Genomic DNA, 17,938 nt, shown 5'->3' on the forward strand with positions numbered 1-17,938 from the left:
CTCTGCCTCCTTCTTTCCACTCCTCTCCTCTTTTGACCTCACCCTCTCACCTTCCCCCCTACTCACAAGGCAGGAAATAGGCTGCTTGACCTCATCTTTACTAGATGCTGTTCTTCCACTAACCTCGTTGAACTCCCCTCCAAGTCTCCGACCACTACCTTGTATCCTTTTCCCTCTCGCTCTCATCCAACACTTCCCACAAATGCCCCTACTCGGATGGTATCGCGCCGTCCCAACCTTCGCTCTCTCTCCCCGTTCTCTCCTCTTCCATCCTATCATCTCTTCCCTCTGCTCAAACCTTCTCCAACCTATCTCCTGATTCTGCCTCCTCAACCTCCTCTCCTCCCTTTCTGCATCCTTTGACTCTCTATGTCCCCTATCCTCCAGGCCGGCTCGGTCCTCCCTCCCGCTCCGTGGCTCGACGACTCATTGCGAGCTCACAGAACAGGGCTCCGGGCAGCCGAGCGGAAATGGAGGAAAACTTGTGGAAAAGGACCTGACATCCTTTCACTCCCTCCTCTCTACATTTTCCTTCTCTGCTGCTAAAGCCACTTTCTACCACTCTAAATTCCAAGCATCTGCCTCTAACCCTAGGAAGCTCTTTGCAACCTTCTCCTCCCTCCTGAATCCTCCTCCCCCTCCCCCCTCCCCTCTCTGCAGATGACTTTTTTGTCAACCATTTTGAAAAGAAGGTCGATAGACATCCGATCCTCGTTTGCTAAGTCAAACGACACCGCTGGTTCTGCTCACACTGCCCTACCCTGTGCTCTGACCTCTTTCTCCCCTCTCTCTCCAGATGAAATCTCGCGTCTTGTAAAATAGAAAATATAGTCTACAACCTGCCCGCTTGACCCTATCCCCTCCTCTCTTCTCCAGACCATTTCCGGGGACCTCCTCCCCTACCTCACCTCGCTCATCAACTCATCCCTTTGTGTCTGTTGAAAATTAAAGTCCCTTCCGTCTTCAAGAGAGCGAGAGTTGCACCCCTTCTGAAAAAACCTACATTTGATCCCTCCGATGTCAACAACTACAGACCAGTATCCCTTCTTTCTTTTCTCTCCAAAACTCTTGAACGAACCGTCCTTGGCCAGCTCTCCCGCTATTTTCTCAGAATGACCTTCTTGATCCAAATGAGTCTTTCAAGACTAGTCATTCAACTGAGACTGCTCTTCTCTGTATCACCACTTTAGGCGCTCCGCACTGCTAAAGCTAACTCTCTCTCCTCTGCTCTCATCCTTCTAGACCTATCGGCTGCCTTCGATACTGTGAACCATCAGATCCTCCTCTCCACCCTCTCCGAGTTGGGCATCTCCGGCACCACGCTGTTGCGTCCTACCTGACAGGTCGCTCCTACCAGGTGGCGTGGCGAGAATTAGTTCCAGACCACGTGCTCTCACCACTGGTGTCCCCTAGGGCTCTGTTCTAGGCCCTCTCCTATTCTCGCATCACCAAGTCACTTGGCTCTGTCAAACCTCAAATGGTTTATCATTGCTATGCAGACGACACACTTAATCTTCTCCTTTCCCCCTTCTGATGACCAGGTGGCTGTCTCGCATCTCTGCATGTCTGGCAGACATATCCGTGTGGATGACGGATCACCACCTCAAGCTGAACCTCGGCAAGACGGAACTGCTCTTCCTCCCGGGGGAAGGACTGCCTGTTCCATGATCTCGCCATCACGGTTGACAACTCCATTGTGTCCTCCTCCCAGAGCGCTAAGAACCTTGGCGTGATCCTGGACAACACCCTGTCGTTCTCAACTAACATCAAGGCTGTGGCCCGTTCCTGTCCCTTCATGTTCTATCATGTCTGTCTCCCTGCCTCACACAGGAAGCGGCGCAGGTCTAATCCAGGCACTTGTCATCTCCCGTCTGGATTACTGCTACCTGCGCTGTTGGCTGGGCTCCCTGCCTGTGCCATTAAACCCCTACAACTCATCCAGAACGCCGCAGCCCGTCTGGTGTTCAACCTTCCTTTCTCTCACGTCTACCTGCTCCTCCGTCTCCCTCCACTGGCTTCCAGTTGAAGCTCGCATCCGCTACAAGACCATGGTGCTTGCCCTCTACGGAGCTGTGAGGGAACTGTCACCTCAGTTCCTCCAGGCTCTGATCTGGGCCCTACACCCAAACAAGGGCACTGTCTGTTCATCCACCTCTGGCCTGTCTGCCTCCCTACCACTGAGGAAGTACAGTTCCCGCTCAGCCCAGTCAAAACTGTTCTGCTGCTCTGGCCCCCAATGGTGGAACAAACTCCCTCACGACGCCAGGACAGCTGTCAATCACCACCTTCCGGAGACACCTGAAACCCCACCTCTTTAAGGAATACCTGGATAGGATAAAGTAATCCCTCTCACCCCCTCCCCTGAAAAGATTTAGATGCACTACTGTTCCACTGGAGGTCATAAGGTGAATGCACCAATTTGTAAGTCGCTCTGGATAAGAGCGTCTGCTAAATGACTTAAATGTAAATGTAAATGTTATGTCACTAGCCACTTTAACTAAGCCACTTTGTTTACTTTGTCTACATACTCATCTCATATGTATATACTGTACTCGATACCATCTACTGTATGCTGCTCTGTACCATCACTCATTCATATATCCTTATGTACATATTCCTTATCCCCTTACACTGTGTATAAGACAGTAGTTTTGGAATTGTTAGTTAGATTACTTGTTGGTTATCACTGCATTGTCGGAACTAGAAGCACAAGCATTTCGCTACACTCGCATTAACATCTGCTAACCATGTGTATGTGACAAATAAAATTTGATTTGATTTGATTTGATCTGTCTGTCTCTCCTTCTCTTCCCTCTACCTGCTCTATCTGTCTGTCTCTCCTTCTCTTCCCTCTACCTGCTCTATCTGTCTGTCTCTCCTTCTCTTCCCTCTACCTGTTCTATCTGTCTGTCTCTCCTTCTCTTCCCTCTACCTGCTCTATCTGTCTGTCTCTCCTTCTCTTCCCTCTACCTGCTCTATCTGTCTGTCTCTCCTTCTCTTCCCTCTACCTGCTCTATCTGTCTGTCTCTCCTTCTCTTCCCTCTACCTGCTCTATCTATCTGTCTCTCCTTCTCTTCCCTCTACCTGTTCTATCTGTCTGTCTCTCCTTCTCTACCCTCTACCTGCTCTATCTGTCTGTCTCTCCTTCTCTTCCCTCTACCTGCTCTATCTGTCTGTCTCTCCTTCTCTACCTGTTCTATTTGTCTGTCTCTCCTTCTCTACCCTCTACCTGCTCTATCTGTCTGTCTCTCCTTCTCTTCCCTCTACCTGCTCTATCTGTCTGTCTCTCCTTCTCTTCCCTCTACCTGCTCTATCTGTCTGTCTCTCCTTCTCTACCCTCTACCTGCTCTATCTGTCTGTCTCTCCTTCTCTTCCCTCTACCTGCTCTATCTGTCTCTCCTTCTCTACCTGTTCTATCTGTCTGTCTCTCCTTCTCTACCTGTTCTATCTGTCTGTCTCTCCTTCTCTACCTGCTCTATCTGTCTGTCTCTCCTTCTCTATCTGTCTGTCTCTCCTTCTCTTCCCTCTACCTGCTCTATCTGTCTGTCTCTCCTTCTCTTCCCTCTACCTGCTCTATCTGTCTGTCTCTCCTTCTCTTCCCTCTACCTGCTATATCTGTCTGTCTCTCCTTCTCTTCCCTCTACCTGCTCTATCTGTCTGTCTCTCCTTCTCTACCTGTTCTATTTGTCTGTCTCTCCTTCTCTACCCTCTACCTGCTCTATATGTCTGTCTCTCCTTCTCTTCCCTCTACCTGCTCTATCTGTCTGTATCTCCTTCTCTACCCTCTACCTGCTCTATCTGTCTGTCTCTCCTTCTCTTCCCTCTACCTGCTCTATCTGTCTGTCTCTCCTTCTCTACCCTCTACCTGCTCTATCTGTCTGTCTCTCCTTATCTTCCCTCTACCTGCTCTAACTGTCTGTCTCTCCTTCTCTACCTGTTCTATCTGTCTGTCTCTCCTTCTCTACCTGTTCTATCTGTCTGTCTCACCTTCTCTACCTGCTCTATCTGTCTGTCTCTCCTTCTCTATCTGTCTGTCTCTCCTTCTCTTCCCTCTACCTGCTCTATCTGTCTGTCTCTCCTTCTCTTCCCTCTACATGCTCTGTCTGTCTGTCTCTCCTTCTCTTCCCTCTACCTGCTATATCTGTCTGTCTCTCCTTCTCTTCCCTCTACCTGCTATATCTGTCTGTCTCTCCTTCTCTTCCCTCTACCTTCTCTATCTGTCTGTCTCTCCTTCTCTTCCCTCTACCTGCTCTATCTGTCTGTCTCTCCTTCTCTACCCTCTACCTGCTCTATCTGTCTGTCTCTCCTTCTCTTCCCTCTACCTGCTCTATCTGTCTGTCTCTCCTTCTCTACCCTCTACCTGCTCTATCTGTCTGTCTCTCCTTCTCTTCCCTCTACCTGCTCTATATGTCTGTCTCTCCTTCTCTACCTGTTCTATCTGTCTGTCTCACCTTCTCTACCTGCTCTATCTGTCTGTCTCTCCTTCTCTATCTGTCTGTCTCTCCTTCTCTTCCCTCTACCTGCTCTATCTGTCTGTCTCTCCTTATCTTCCCTCTACATGCTCTGTCTGTCTGTCTCTCCTTCTCTTCCCTCTACCTGCTATATCTGTCTGTCTCTCCTTCTCTTCCCTCTACCTGCTATATCTGTCTGTCTCTCCTTCTCTTCCCTCTACCTTCTCTATCTGTCTGTCTCTCCTTCTCTTCCCTCTACCTGCTCTATCTGTCTGTCTCTCCCTCTCTTCCCTCTACCTGCTCTATCTGTCTGTCTCTCCTTCTGTACCTGCTCTATCTGTCTGTCTCTCCCTCTCTTCCCTCTACCTGCTCTATCTGTCTGTCTCTCCTTCTGTACCTGCTCTATCTGTCTGTCTCTCCCTCTCTTCCCTCTACCTGCTCTATCTGTCTGTCTCTCCTTCTGTACCTGCTCTATCTGTCTGTCTCTCCCTCTCTTCCCTCTACCTGCTCTATCTGTCTGTCTCTCCCTCTCGTCCCTCTACCTGCTCTATCTGTCTGTATCTCCCTCTCTTCCCTCTACCTGCTCTATCTGTCTGTCTCTCCTTCTCTTCCCTCTACCTGCTCTATCTGTCTGTCTCTCCTTCTCTTCCCTCTACCTGCTCTACCTGTCTGTCTCTCCTGCTCTATCTGTCTGTCTCTCATTCTCTTCCCTCTACCTGCTCTATCTGTCTGTCTCTCCTTCTCTACCTGTTCTATCTGTCTGTCTCTCCTCTCTTCCCTCTACCTGCTCTATCTGTCTGTCTCTCCTTCTACCTGCTCTATCTGTCTGTCTCTCCTCTCTTCCCTCTACCTGCTCTCTCTGTCTGTCTCTCCCTCTCGTCCCTCTACCTGCTCTATCTGTCTGTCTCTCCTTCTCTTCCCTCTACCTGCTCTATATGTCTGTCTCTCCTTCTCTTCCCTCTACCTGCTCTATCTGTCTGTCTCTCCTTCTCGTCCCTCTACCTGCTTCTATCTGTCTGTCTCTCCTTCTCTTCCCTCTACCTGTTCTATCTGTCTGTCTCTCCTTCTCTTCCCTCTACCTGTTCTATCTGTCTGTCTCTCCTTCTCTTCCCTCTACCTGTTCTATCTGTCTGTCTCTCCTTCTCTTCCCTCTACCTGTTCTATCTGTCTGTCTCTCCTTCTCTTCCCTCTACCTGTTCTATCTGTCTGTCTCTCCTTCTCTTCCCTCTACCTGTTCTATCTGTCTGTCTCTCCTTCTCTTCCCTCTACCTGTTCTATCTGTCTGTCTCTCCTTCTCTACCTGCTCTATCTGTCTGTCTCTCCTTCTCTACCTGCTCTATCTGTCTGTCTCTCCTTCTCTTCCCTCTACCTGCTCTATCTGTCTGTCTCTCCTTCTCTACCTGTTCTATTTGTCTGTCTCTCCTTCTCTACCTGCTCTATCTGTCTGTCTCTCCTTCTCTACCCTCTACCTGCTCTATCTGTCTGTCTCTCCTTCTCTTCCCTCTACCTGCTCTATCTGTCTGTCTCTCCTTCTCTACCTGTTCTATTTGTCTGTCTCTCCTTCTCTACCCTCTACCTGCTCTATCTGTCTGTCTCTCCTTCTCTTCCCTCTACCTGCTCTATCTGTCTGTCTCTCCTTCTCTTCCCTCTACCTGCTCTATCTGTCTGTCTCTCCTTCTCTACCCTCTACCTGCTCTATCTGTCTGTCTCTCCTTCTCTTCCCTCTACCTGCTCTATCTGTCTCTCCTTCTCTACCTGTTCTATCTGTCTGTCTCTCCTTCTCTACCTGTTCTATCTGTCTGTCTCTCCTTCTCTACCTGCTCTATCTGTCTGTCTCTCCTTCTCTATCTGTCTGTCTCTCCTTCTCTTCCCTCTACCTGCTCTATCTGTCTGTCTCTCCTTCTCTTCCCTCTACCTGCTCTGTCTGTCTGTCTCTCCTTCTCTTCCCTCTACCTGCTCTATCTGTCTGTCTCTCCTTCTCTTCCCTCTACCTGCTATATCTGTCTGTCTCTCCTTCTCTTCCCTCTACCTGCTCTATCTGTCTGTCTCTCCTTCTCTACCTGTTCTATTTGTCTGTCTCTCCTTCTCTACCCTCTACCTGCTCTATCTGTCTGTCTCTCCTTCTCTTCCCTCTACCTGCTCTATCTGTCTGTCTCTCCTTCTCTACCCTCTACCTGCTCTATCTGTCTGTCTCTCCTTCTCTTCCCTCTACCTGCTCTATCTGTCTGTCTCTCCTTCTCTACCCTCTACCTGCTCTATCTGTCTGTCTCTCCTTCTCTTCCCTCTACCTGCTCTATCTGTCTGTCTCTCCTTCTCTACCTGTTCTATCTGTCTGTCTCTCCTTCTCTACCTGTTCTATCTGTCTGTCTCACCTTCTCTCCTGCTCTACTGTCTGTCTCTATCTGTCTGTCTGTCTCTCCTTCTCTTCCCTCTACCTGCTCTATCTGTCTGTCTCTCCTTCTCTTCCCTCTACATGCTCTGTCTGTCTGTCTCTCCTTCTCTTCCCTCTACCTGCTATATCTGTCTGTCTCTCCTTCTCTTCCCTCTACCTGCTATATCTGTCTGTCTCTCCTTCTCTTCCCTCTACCTTCTCTATCTGTCTGTCTCTCCTTCTCTTCCCTCTACCTGCTCTATCTGTCTGTCTCTCCTTCTCTACCCTCTACCTGCTCTATCTGTCTGTCTCTCCTTCTCTTCCCTCTACCTGCTCTATCTGTCTGTCTCTCCTTCTCTACCCTCTACCTGCTCTCTATCTGTCTGTCTCTCCTTCTCTTCCCTCTACCTGCTCTATCTGTCTGTCTCTCCTTCTCTACCTGTTCTATCTGTCTGTCTCACCTTCTCTACCTGCTCTATCTGTCTGTCTCTCCTTCTCTATCTGTCTGTCTCTCCTTCTCTTCCCTCTACCTGCTCTATCTGTCTGTCTCTCCTTCTCTTCCCTCTACATGCTCTGTCTGTCTGTCTCTCCTTCTCTTCCCTCTACCTGCTATATCTGTCTGTCTCTCCTTCTCTTCCCTCTACCTGCTATATCTGTCTGTCTCTCCTTCTCTTCCCTCTACCTTCTCTATCTGTCTGTCTCTCCTTCTCTTCCCTCTACCTGCTCTATCTGTCTGTCTCTCCCTCTCTTCCCTCTACCTGCTCTATCTGTCTGTCTCTCCTTCTGTCTGTCTCTCCTTCTACCTGCTCTATCTGTCTGTCTCTCCCTCTCTTCCCTCTACCTGCTCTATCTGTCTGTCTCTCCTTCTGTACCTGCTCTATCTGTCTGTCTCTCCCTCTCTTCCCTCTACCTGCTCTATCTGTCTGTCTCTCCCTCTCGTCCCTCTACCTGCTCTATCTGTCTGTCTCTCCTTCTCTTCCCTCTACCTGCTCTACCTGTCTGTCTCTCCTGCTCTATCTGTCTGTCTCTCCTTCTCTTCCCTCTACCTGCTCTATCTGTCTGTCTCTCCTTCTCTACCTGTTCTATCTGTCGGTCTCTCCTTCTCTTCCCTCTACCTGCTCTATCTGTCTGTCTCTCGTCCCTCTACCTGCTCTATCTGTCTGTCTCTCCTTCTCTTCCCTCTACCTGCTCTATATGTCTGTCTCTCCTTCTCTACCCTCTACCTGCTCTATCTGTCTGTCTCTCCCTCTCGTCCCTCTACCTGCTCTATCTGTCTGTCTCTCCTTCTCTTCCCTCTACCTGTTCTATCTGTCTGTCTCTCCTTCTCGTCCCTCTACCTGTTCTATCTGTCTGTCTCTCCTTCTCTTCCCTCTACCTGTTCTATCTGTCTGTCTCTCCTTCTCTTCCCTCTACCTTCTCTATCTGTCTGTCTCTCCTTCTCTTCCCTCTACCTGTTCTATCTGTCTGTCTCTCCTTCTCTACCTGCTCTATCTGTCTGTCTCTCCTTCTCTACCTGCTCTATCTGTCTGTCTCTCCTTCTCTTCCCTCTACCTGCTCTATCTGTCTGTCTCTCCTTCTCTACCTGTTCTATTTGTCTGTCTCTCCTTCTCTACCCTCTACCTGCTCTATCTGTCTGTCTCTCCTTCTCTTCCCTCTACCTGCTCTATCTGTCTGTCTCTCCTTCTCTTCCCTCTACCTGCTCTATCTGTCTGTCTCTCCTTCTCTACCCTCTACCTGCTCTATCTGTCTGTCTCTCCTTCTCTTCCCTCTACCTGCTCTATCTGTCTGTCTCTCCTTCTCTACCCTCTACCTGCTCTATCTGTCTGTCTCTCCTTCTCTCTACCTGCTCTATCTGTCTGTCTCTCCTTCTCTACCTGTCTCTCTCTGTCCCTCTACCTGCTCTATCTGTCTGTCTCTCCTTCTCTACCTGTTCTATCTGTCTGTCTCTCCTTCTCTACCTGTTCTATCTGTCTGTCTCACCTTCTCTACCTGCTCTATCTGTCTGTCTCTCCTTCTCTATCTGTCTGTCTCTCCTTCTCTTCCCTCTACCTGCTCTATCTGTCTGTCTCTCCTTCTCTTCCCTCTACATGCTCTGTCTGTCTGTCTCTCCTTCTCTTCCCTCTACCTGCTATATCTGTCTGTCTCTCCTTCTCTTCCCTCTACCTGCTATATCTGTCTGTCTCTCCTTCTCTTCCCTCTACCTTCTCTATCTGTCTGTCTCTCCTTCTCTTCCCTCTACCTGCTCTATCTGTCTGTCTCTCCTTCTCTACCCTCTACCTGCTCTATCTGTCTGTCTCTCCTTCTCTTCCCTCTACCTGCTCTATCTGTCTGTCTCTCCTTCTCTACCCTCTACCTGCTCTATCTGTCTGTCTCTCCTTCTCTTCCCTCTACCTGCTCTATCTGTCTGTCTCTCCTTCTCTACCTGTTCTATCTGTCTGTCTCTCCTTCTCTACCTGTTCTATCTGTCTGTCTCACCTTCTCTACCTGCTCTATCTGTCTGTCTCTCCTTCTCTATCTGTCTGTCTCTCCTTCTCTTCCCTCTACCTGCTCTATCTGTCTGTCTCTCCTTCTCTTCCCTCTACATGCTCTGTCTGTCTGTCTCTCCTTCTCTTCCCTCTACCTGCTATATCTGTCTGTCTCTCCTTCTCTTCCCTCTACCTGCTATATCTGTCTGTCTCTCCTTCTCTTCCCTCTACCTTCTCTATCTGTCTGTCTCTCCTTCTCTTCCCTCTACCTGCTCTATCTGTCTGTCTCTCCCTCTCTTCCCTCTACCTGCTCTATCTGTCTGTCACTCCTTCTGTACCTGCTCTATCTGTCTATCTCTCCCTCTCTTCCCTCTACCTGCTCTATCTGTCTGTCTCTCCTTCTGTACCTGCTCTATCTGTCTGTCTCTCCCTCTCTTCCCTCTACTTGCTCTATCTGTCTGTCTCTCCTTCTCTTCCCTCTACCTGCTCTATCTGTCTGTCTCTCCTTCTCTTCCCTCTACCTGCTCTACCTGTCTGTCTCTCCTGCTCTATCTGTCTGTCTCTCCTTCTCTTCCCTCTACCTGCTCTATCTGTCTGTCTCTCCTTCTCTACCTGTTCTATCTGTCGGTCTCTCCTTCTCTTCCCTCTACCTGCTCTATCTGTCTGTCTCTCCTTCTGTACCTGCTCTATCTGTCTGTCTCTCCCTCTCTTCCCTCTACCTGCTCTCTCTGTCTGTCTCTCCCTCTCGTCCCTCTACCTGCTCTATCTGTCTGTCTCTCCTTCTCTTCCCTCTACCTGCTCTATATGTCTGTCTCTCCTTCTCTACCCTCTACCTGCTCTATCTGTCTGTCTCTCCCTCTCGTCCCTCTACCTGCTCTATCTGTCTGTCTCTCCTTCTCTTCCCTCTACCTGTTCTATCTGTCTGTCTCTCCTTCTCGTCCCTCTACCTGTTCTATCTGTCTGTCTCTCCTTCTCTTCCCTCTACCTGTTCTATCTGTCTGTCTCTCCTTCTCTTCCCTCTACCTGTTCTATCTGTCTGTCTCTCCTTCTCTTCCCTCTACCTGTTCTATCTGTCTGTCTCTCCTTCTCTACCTGCTCTATCTGTCTGTCTCTCCTTCTCTACCTGCTCTATCTGTCTGTCTCTCCCTCTCGTCCCTCTACCTGCTCTATCCTGATTCATCTTTCTCTACCTCCACCTCTTCTTATTCTCTCTCTCTCTCTCTCTCCTTCTTTCCTTCAGTCCAAAGGAATCTATCCTTAGTCTATATAGTCAGCTACCCATCAATAGAAAGATGCCATTTACATTCACGGGGAAAATCCCTGTCAATCAATCAATCAAATGTATTTATAAAGCCCTTCGTACATCAGCTGATGTCACAAAGTGTTGTACGGAAACCCAGCCTAAAACCCCAAACAGCACCTCCTACCCCACCTCTACTCCTCTACCTCCAGTAACTAGTATCTACCTACAGTTACTAGTATGCTGTACGGAAACCCAGCCTAAAACCCCCAAACAGCACCTCCTACCCCCACCTCTACTCCTCTACCTCCAGTAACTAGTATGCTGTACGGAAACCCAGCCTAAACCCCCAAACAGCAAGCAATGCAGGTGTAGAGGCACGGAGGCCAGAGAAAAACTCCCTAGAAAGGACTGTCTGCTTCCCAAATGGCAACCTATTCCCTACATAGTGCACTACTTTATACCCGAGCCAAGTAGGGCACTATGTAGGGAATAGGGTGTCTTTTGGAACGCGGTCCCTGTTTGTTTCTGTTATATGACCTTGGTTGATTGCTATTGGATGGAAAGGCAAAGCTCACGGTTATTATTAATAGAATTTAAGTATAAAGTTCCGGAACGTTCAGCCTTCAAATAAAAATAGTTTAACAGTTTTGATGATGTCACTGGATGTGAAACAGTCCGTGTTAAAGTCGGCCATTCTTTCAAGTCATTTCGTGTTAATTAGAATCGTGAAAGTATCTCCTTTTTTATTTTATTTTTATTTTTTATTTCACCTTTATTTAACCAGGTAGGCTAGTTGAGAACACCTTTATTTAACCAGGTAGGCCAGTTGAGAACACCTTTATTTAACCAGGTAGGCCAGTTGAGAACACCTTTATTTAACCAGGTAGGCCAGTTGAGAACACCTTTATTTAACCAGGTAGGCCAGTTGAGAACACCTTTATTTAACCAGGTAGGCTAGTTGAGAACACCTTTATTTAACCAGGTAGGCCAGTTGAGAACACCTTTATTTAACCAGGTAGACCAGTTGAGAACACCTTTATTTAACCAGGTAGGCCAGTTGAGAACACCTTTATTTAACCAGGTAGACCAGTTGAGAACACCTTTATTTAACCAGGTAGGCTAGTTGAGAACACCTTTATTTAACCAGGTAGGCTAGTTGAGAACACCTTTATTTAACCAGGTAGGCAAGTTGAGAACACCTTTATTTAACCAGGTAGGCCAGTTGAGAACACCTTTATTTAACCAGGTAGGCCAGTTGAGAACACCTTTATTTAACCAGGTAGGCCAGTTGAGAACACCTTTATTTAACCAGGTAGGCTAGTTGAGAACACCTTTATTTAACCAGGTAGGCCAGTTGAGAACACCTTTATTTAACCAGGTAGGCCAGTTGAGAACACCTTTATTTAACCAGGTAGGCTAGTTGAGAACACCTTTATTTAACCAGGTAGGCTAGTTGAGAACACCTTTATTTAACCAGGTAGGCTAGTTGAGAACACCTTTATTTAACCAGGTAGGCTAGTTGAGAACACCTTTATTTAACCAGGTAGGCCAGTTGAGAACACCTTTATTTAACCAGGTAGGCTAGTTGAGAACACCTTTATTTAACCAGGTAGGCTAGTTGAGAACACCTTTATTTAACCAGGTAGGCTAGTTGAGAACACCTTTATTTAACCAGGTAGGCTAGTTGAGAACACCTTTATTTAACCAGGTAGGCTAGTTGAGAACACCTTTATTTAACCAGGTAGGCTAGTTGAGAACACCTTTATTTAACCAGGTAGGCTAGTTGAGAACACCTTTATTTAACCAGGTAGGCTAGTTGAGAACACCTTTATTTAACCAGGTAGGCTAGTTGAGAACACCTTTATTTAACCAGGTAGGCTAGTTGAGAACACCTTTATTTAACCAGGTAGGCTAGTTGAGAACACCTTTATTTAACCAGGTAGGCTAGTTGAGAACACCTTTATTTAACCAGGTAGGCTAGTTGAGAACACCTTTATTTAACCAGGTAGGCTAGTTGAGAACACCTTTATTTAACCAGGTAGGCTAGTTGAGAACACCTTTATTTAACCAGGTAGGCTAGTTGAGAACAAGTTCTCATTTACAATTGCGACCTGGCCAAGATAAAGCAAAGCAGTTCGACACATACAACGACACAGAGTTACACATGGAGTAAAACAAACATACAGTCAATAATACAGTATAAACAAGTCTATATACAATGTGAGCAAATTAGGTGAGAAGGGAGGTAAAGGCAAAAAAGGCCATGGTGGCAAAGTAAATACAATATAGCAAGTAAAACACTGGAATGGTAGTTTTGCAATGGAAGAATGTGCAAAGTAGAAATAAAAATAATGGGGTGCAAAGGAGCAAATTCGGATTGCACTGTGATAGACTGCATCCAATTTGTTGAGTAGGGTATTGGAGGCTATTTTGTAAATGACATCGCCAAAGTCGAGGATTGGTAGGATGGTCAGTTTTACAAGGGTATGTTTGGCAGCATGAGTGAAGGATGCTTTGTTGCGAAATAGGAAGACAATTCTAGATTTAACTTTGGATTGGAGATGTTTGATATGGGTCTGGAAGGAGAGTTTACAGTCTAACCAGACACCTAAGTATTTGTAGTTGTCCACGTATTCTAAGCCAGAGCCGTCCAGAGTAGTGATGTTGGACAGGCGGGTAGGTGCAGGTAGCGATCGGTTGAAGAGCATGCATTTAGTTTTACTTGTATTTAAGAGCAATTGGAGGCCACGGAAGGAGAGTTGTATGGCATTGAAGCTTGCCTGGAGGGTTGTTAACACAGTGTCCAAAGAAGGGCCGGAAGTATACAGAATGGTGTCGTCTGCGTAGAGGTGGATCAGAGACTCACCAGCAGCAAGAGCGACCTCATTGATGTATACAGAGAAGAGTCGGTCCAAGAATTGAACCCTGTGGCACCCCCATAGAGACTGCCAGAGGTCCGGACAGCAGACCCTCCGATTTGACACACTGAACTCTATCAGAGAAGTAGTTGGTGAACCAGGCGAGGCAATCATTTGAGAAACCAAGGCTGTCGAGTCTGCCGATGAGGATGTGGTGGTTGACAGAGTCGAAAGCCTTGGCCAGATCAATGAATACGGCTGCACAGTAATGTTTCTTATCGATGGCGGTTAAGATATCGTTTAGGACCTTGAGCGTGGCTGAGGTGCACCCATGACCAGCTCTGAAACCAGATTGCATAGCAGAGAAGGTATGGTGAGATTCGAAATGGTCGGTAATCTGTTTGTTGACTTGGCTTTGAAGACCTTAGAAAGGCATGGTAGGATAGATATAGGTCTGTAGCAGTTTGGGTCAAGAGTGTCCCCCTTTGAAGAGGGGATGACCGCAGCTGCTTTCAATCTTTGGGAATCTCAGACGACACGAAAGAGAGGTTGAACAGGCTAGTAATAGGGGTGGCAACAATTTCGAATCATTTTAGAAAGAAAGGGTCCAGATTGTCTAGCCCGGCTGATTTGTAGGGGTCCAGATTTTTCAGCTCTTTCAGAACTTCAGCTGAATGGATTTGGGAGAAGGAGAAATGGGGAAGGCTTGGGCGAGTTGCTGTTGGGGTGCAGTGCTGTTGACCGGGGTAGGAGTAGCCAGGTGGAAAGCATGGCCAGCCGTAGAAAAATGCTTATTGAAATTCTCAATTATGGTGGATTTATCAGTGGTGACAGTGTTTCCTATCTTCAGTGCAGTGGGCAGCTGTGAGGAGGTGTTCTTATTCTCCATGGACTTTACAGTGTCCCAGAACTTTTTTGAGTTAGTGTTGCAGGAAGCAAATTTCTGCTTGAAAAAGCTAGCCTTGGCTTTTCTAACTGCCTGTGTATAACGGTTTCTAGCTTCCCTGAACAGCTGCATATCACGGGGCTGTTCGATGCTAATGCAGAACGCCATAGGATGTTTTTGTGTTGGTTAAGGGCAGTCAGGTCTGGGGAGAACCAAGGGCTATATCTGTTCCGGGTTCTAAATTTCTTGAATGGGGCATGTTTATTTAAGATTGTTAGGAAGGCATTTAAAAAAATATCCAGGCATCCTCTACTGACGGGATGAGATCAATATCCTTCCAGGATACCCCGGCCAGGTCGATTAGAAAGGCCTGCTCGCTGAAGTGTTTCAGGGATCGTTTTACAGTGATGAGTGGAGGTCGTTTGACCGCTGACCCATTACGGATGCAGGCAATGAGGCAGTGATCGCTGAGATCTTGGTTGAAGACAGCAGAGGTGTATTTAGAGGAAGTTGGTTAGGATGATATCTATGAGGGTGCCCGTGTTTAAGGCTTTGGGGGTACCTGGTAGGTTCATTGATAATTTGTGTGAGATTGAGGGCATCAAGTTTAGATTGTAGGATGGCTGGGGTGTTAAGCATGTTCCAGTTTAGGTCGCCTAGCAGCACAAGCTCTGAAGATAGATGGGGGGCAATCAGTTCACATATGGTGTCCAGAGCACAGCTGGGGGCAGAGGGTGGTCTATAGCAGGCGGCAACGGTGAGAGACTTGTTTTTAGAGAGGTGGATTTTTAAAAGTAGAAGTTCAAATTGTTTGGGTACAGACCTGGATAGTAGGACAGAACTCCGCAGGCTATCTTTGCAGTAGATTGCAACACCGCCCCCTTTGGCAGTTCTATCTTGTCTGAAAATGTTGTAGTTTGGAATTAAAATTTCTGAATTTTTGGTGGTCTTCCTAAGCCAGGATTCAGACACAGCTAGAACATCCGGGTTGGCAGAGTGTGCTAAAGCAGTGAATAGAACAAACTTAGGGAGGAGGCTTCTAATGTTAACATGCATGAAACCAAGGCTATTACGGTTACAGAAGTCATCAAAAGAGAGTGCCTGGGGAATAGGAGTGGAGCTAGGCACTGCAGGGCCTGGATTCACCTCTACATCGCCAGAGGAACATAGGAGGAGAAGAATAAGGGTACGGCTAAAAGCAATAAGAATGGTCGTCTAGAGCGTCTGGAACAGAGAGTAAAAGGAGGTTTCTGGGGGCGATAAAATAGCATCAAGGTATAATGTACAGACAAAGGTATGGTAGGATGTGAATACAGTGGAGGTAAACCTAGGTATTGAGTGATGAAGAGAGAGATATTGTCTCTAGAAACATCATTGAAACCAGGAGATGTCATTGCATGTGTGGGTGGTGGAACTAATAAGTTGGATAAGGTATAGTGAGCAGGACTAGAGGCTCTATAGTGAAATAAGCCAATAAACACTAACCAGAACAGCAATGGACAAGACATATTGACATTAAGGAGAGGCATCCTTAGTCGAGTGATCAAAAGGGTCCAGGGAGTGGAGAGGTTGGTTTGGGGGTCACGGCGATTTAGACAGCTAGCCAGGACATCGGTAGCAAGCTAGCATAGGATGGAGGTCTGTTGTTAGCCACCTCTTGCGTTCCGTCAGTAGATTAGTGGGGTTCCGTGTGGTAGAGGGGATTAGTCCAAATCACACAACAACAAAAAAATAAAAACAATAGATATAGTTATAGAGGCCCAAGAAGAAACATGTTAATAATAAAAATAAATAAATTGTCCGATTGTCTATTCTGAGAGCAGCCGGTAAGACAGCTAACGGTTAGCAGGCCGCAGATGGGCGTTCAGGTAACGTCAGCCGGATCTCCTTCGGGTAGATAACGTCGCCTTTGAAGCAAGAACAAGAACAAGATGGTTTATTCTGTTTTCAGATCCATTGTGTGTAACTTCTCTAGGCATCTCTATTCATGCTGTGTGACCTTGGCCAATCTGATCTGGAGTCAACGATGCCGCTTTTCCTTTTAATGAATACTTAACAGGCTGCTTTACTGCAGTGATTCATGATGAGGGATTAATACCCTACGAATAGTTATGTTTAACTTTAACGTCTGATTAGAAAAGTTTTTCATTTATTTTTTATATAAAAACGTGACTCTTACCGTGTGAAAAGAATCAAAACATGTGTTTACGTGTTGACAGACGCTCTATGCAGAAATCGCTCCGCCATTTCCTGGTTGACAAAATTTGAATAGTTCCCCGCCCTAATTATCAGTTTACGTGACAAAACAAGCAAAAGTGTAGATGATCGTTGTACCATCTCAAACCGCTGTGAAATATCTTTTACAATAACCAGAAAATATTGTATTTTCAGCTGTTTGGTGTTGATGTACAAAACCACAAGTAAAAGACGCACAAACTGTTGTTCTAAGAACAGGAAACATAGAAATAACAAACATAGAACAGATCTGCCACTTCTTAGAACTTGCTTTCAATGAGAATAACAGATCTACCAATTTTAATTGACATTTCTATGTGAATTTGGTCGGGATCACCCGCCCCCCAAAAAATGACCTATTTATTGCAACTTTAAACTTGAAAGACAGATAAGGTAGAAAAAGCGGTTCATGTTTATTCCACATTTATCTTTATTTGTATTTATTTGACAGCCTTCCTCTGGAGTTATAATCTCCACCCGGCACAGCCAGAAGAGGACTGGCCACCCCACATAGCCTGGTTCCTCTCTAGGTTTATAATCTCCACCCGGCACAGCCAGAAGAGGACTGGCCACCCCACATAGCCTGGTTCCTCTCTAGGTTTATAATCTCCACCCGGCACAGCCAGAAGATGACTGGCCACCCCTCATAGCCTGGTTCCTCTCTAGGTTTATAATCTCCACCCGGCACAGCCAGAAGATGACTGGCCACCCCACATAGCCTGGTTCCTCTCTAGGTTTATAATCTCCACCCGGCACAGCCAGAAGATGACTGGCCACCCCACATAGCCTGGTTCCTCTCTAGGTTTATAATCTCCACCCGGCACAGCCAGAAGATGACTGGCCACCCCACATAGCCTGGTTCCTCTCTAGGTTTATAATCTCCACCCGGCACAGCCAGAAGATGACTGGCCACCCCACATAGCCTGGTTCCTCTCTAGGTTTCTTCCTAGGTTTTGGCCTTTCTAGGGAGTTTTTCCTAGCCACCGTGCTTCTACACCTGCATTGCTTGTTGTTTGGGGTTTTAGGCTGGGTTTCTGTACAGCACTTTGAGATATCAGCTGATGTACGAAGGGCTTCATAAATACATTTAGAATTGATTTATGGAATCGAAGCTTTTAAAGCTTTTAAATCAGAACATTTTAAATACTCTATAGAGTCAAACTCACTGTATTTCAAGCCTGTGTTTGTACTTCTTTAGCCCCTATAAAACTCCTGCCACAGACTCTTGTATGGTTCTGCATGTAGGCCAAGCAATTTACTGATCTAGTAAATAATGTCTTATAATGAAGGGAGATGATGAATTCTCTATGTTACATCCTGATTTTAAAATGTTTATTTATTCCCAAAAAACAACAACATCAACAAAAACACAAGGCAGCCAGTAAAAGATGCAGATAAAAACATTAGGGGCGGCAGGGTAGCCTAGTGG

At 46.8% G+C, this 17,938-nt stretch overlaps 1 protein-coding gene across 1 annotated transcript in view; it reads right to left on the reverse strand.

Moving 5' to 3' along the window:
* LOC115127105 (extracellular matrix organizing protein FRAS1-like) overlaps positions 1-17,938 on the reverse strand; it is a 521,989-nt gene that overhangs the window by 336,781 nt on the left and 167,270 nt on the right.

The sequence above is a fragment of the Oncorhynchus nerka genome, linkage group LG27, assembly GCF_034236695.1.
Source record: "Oncorhynchus nerka isolate Pitt River linkage group LG27, Oner_Uvic_2.0, whole genome shotgun sequence".
Lineage (NCBI taxonomy): Eukaryota > Metazoa > Chordata > Actinopteri > Salmoniformes > Salmonidae > Oncorhynchus > Oncorhynchus nerka.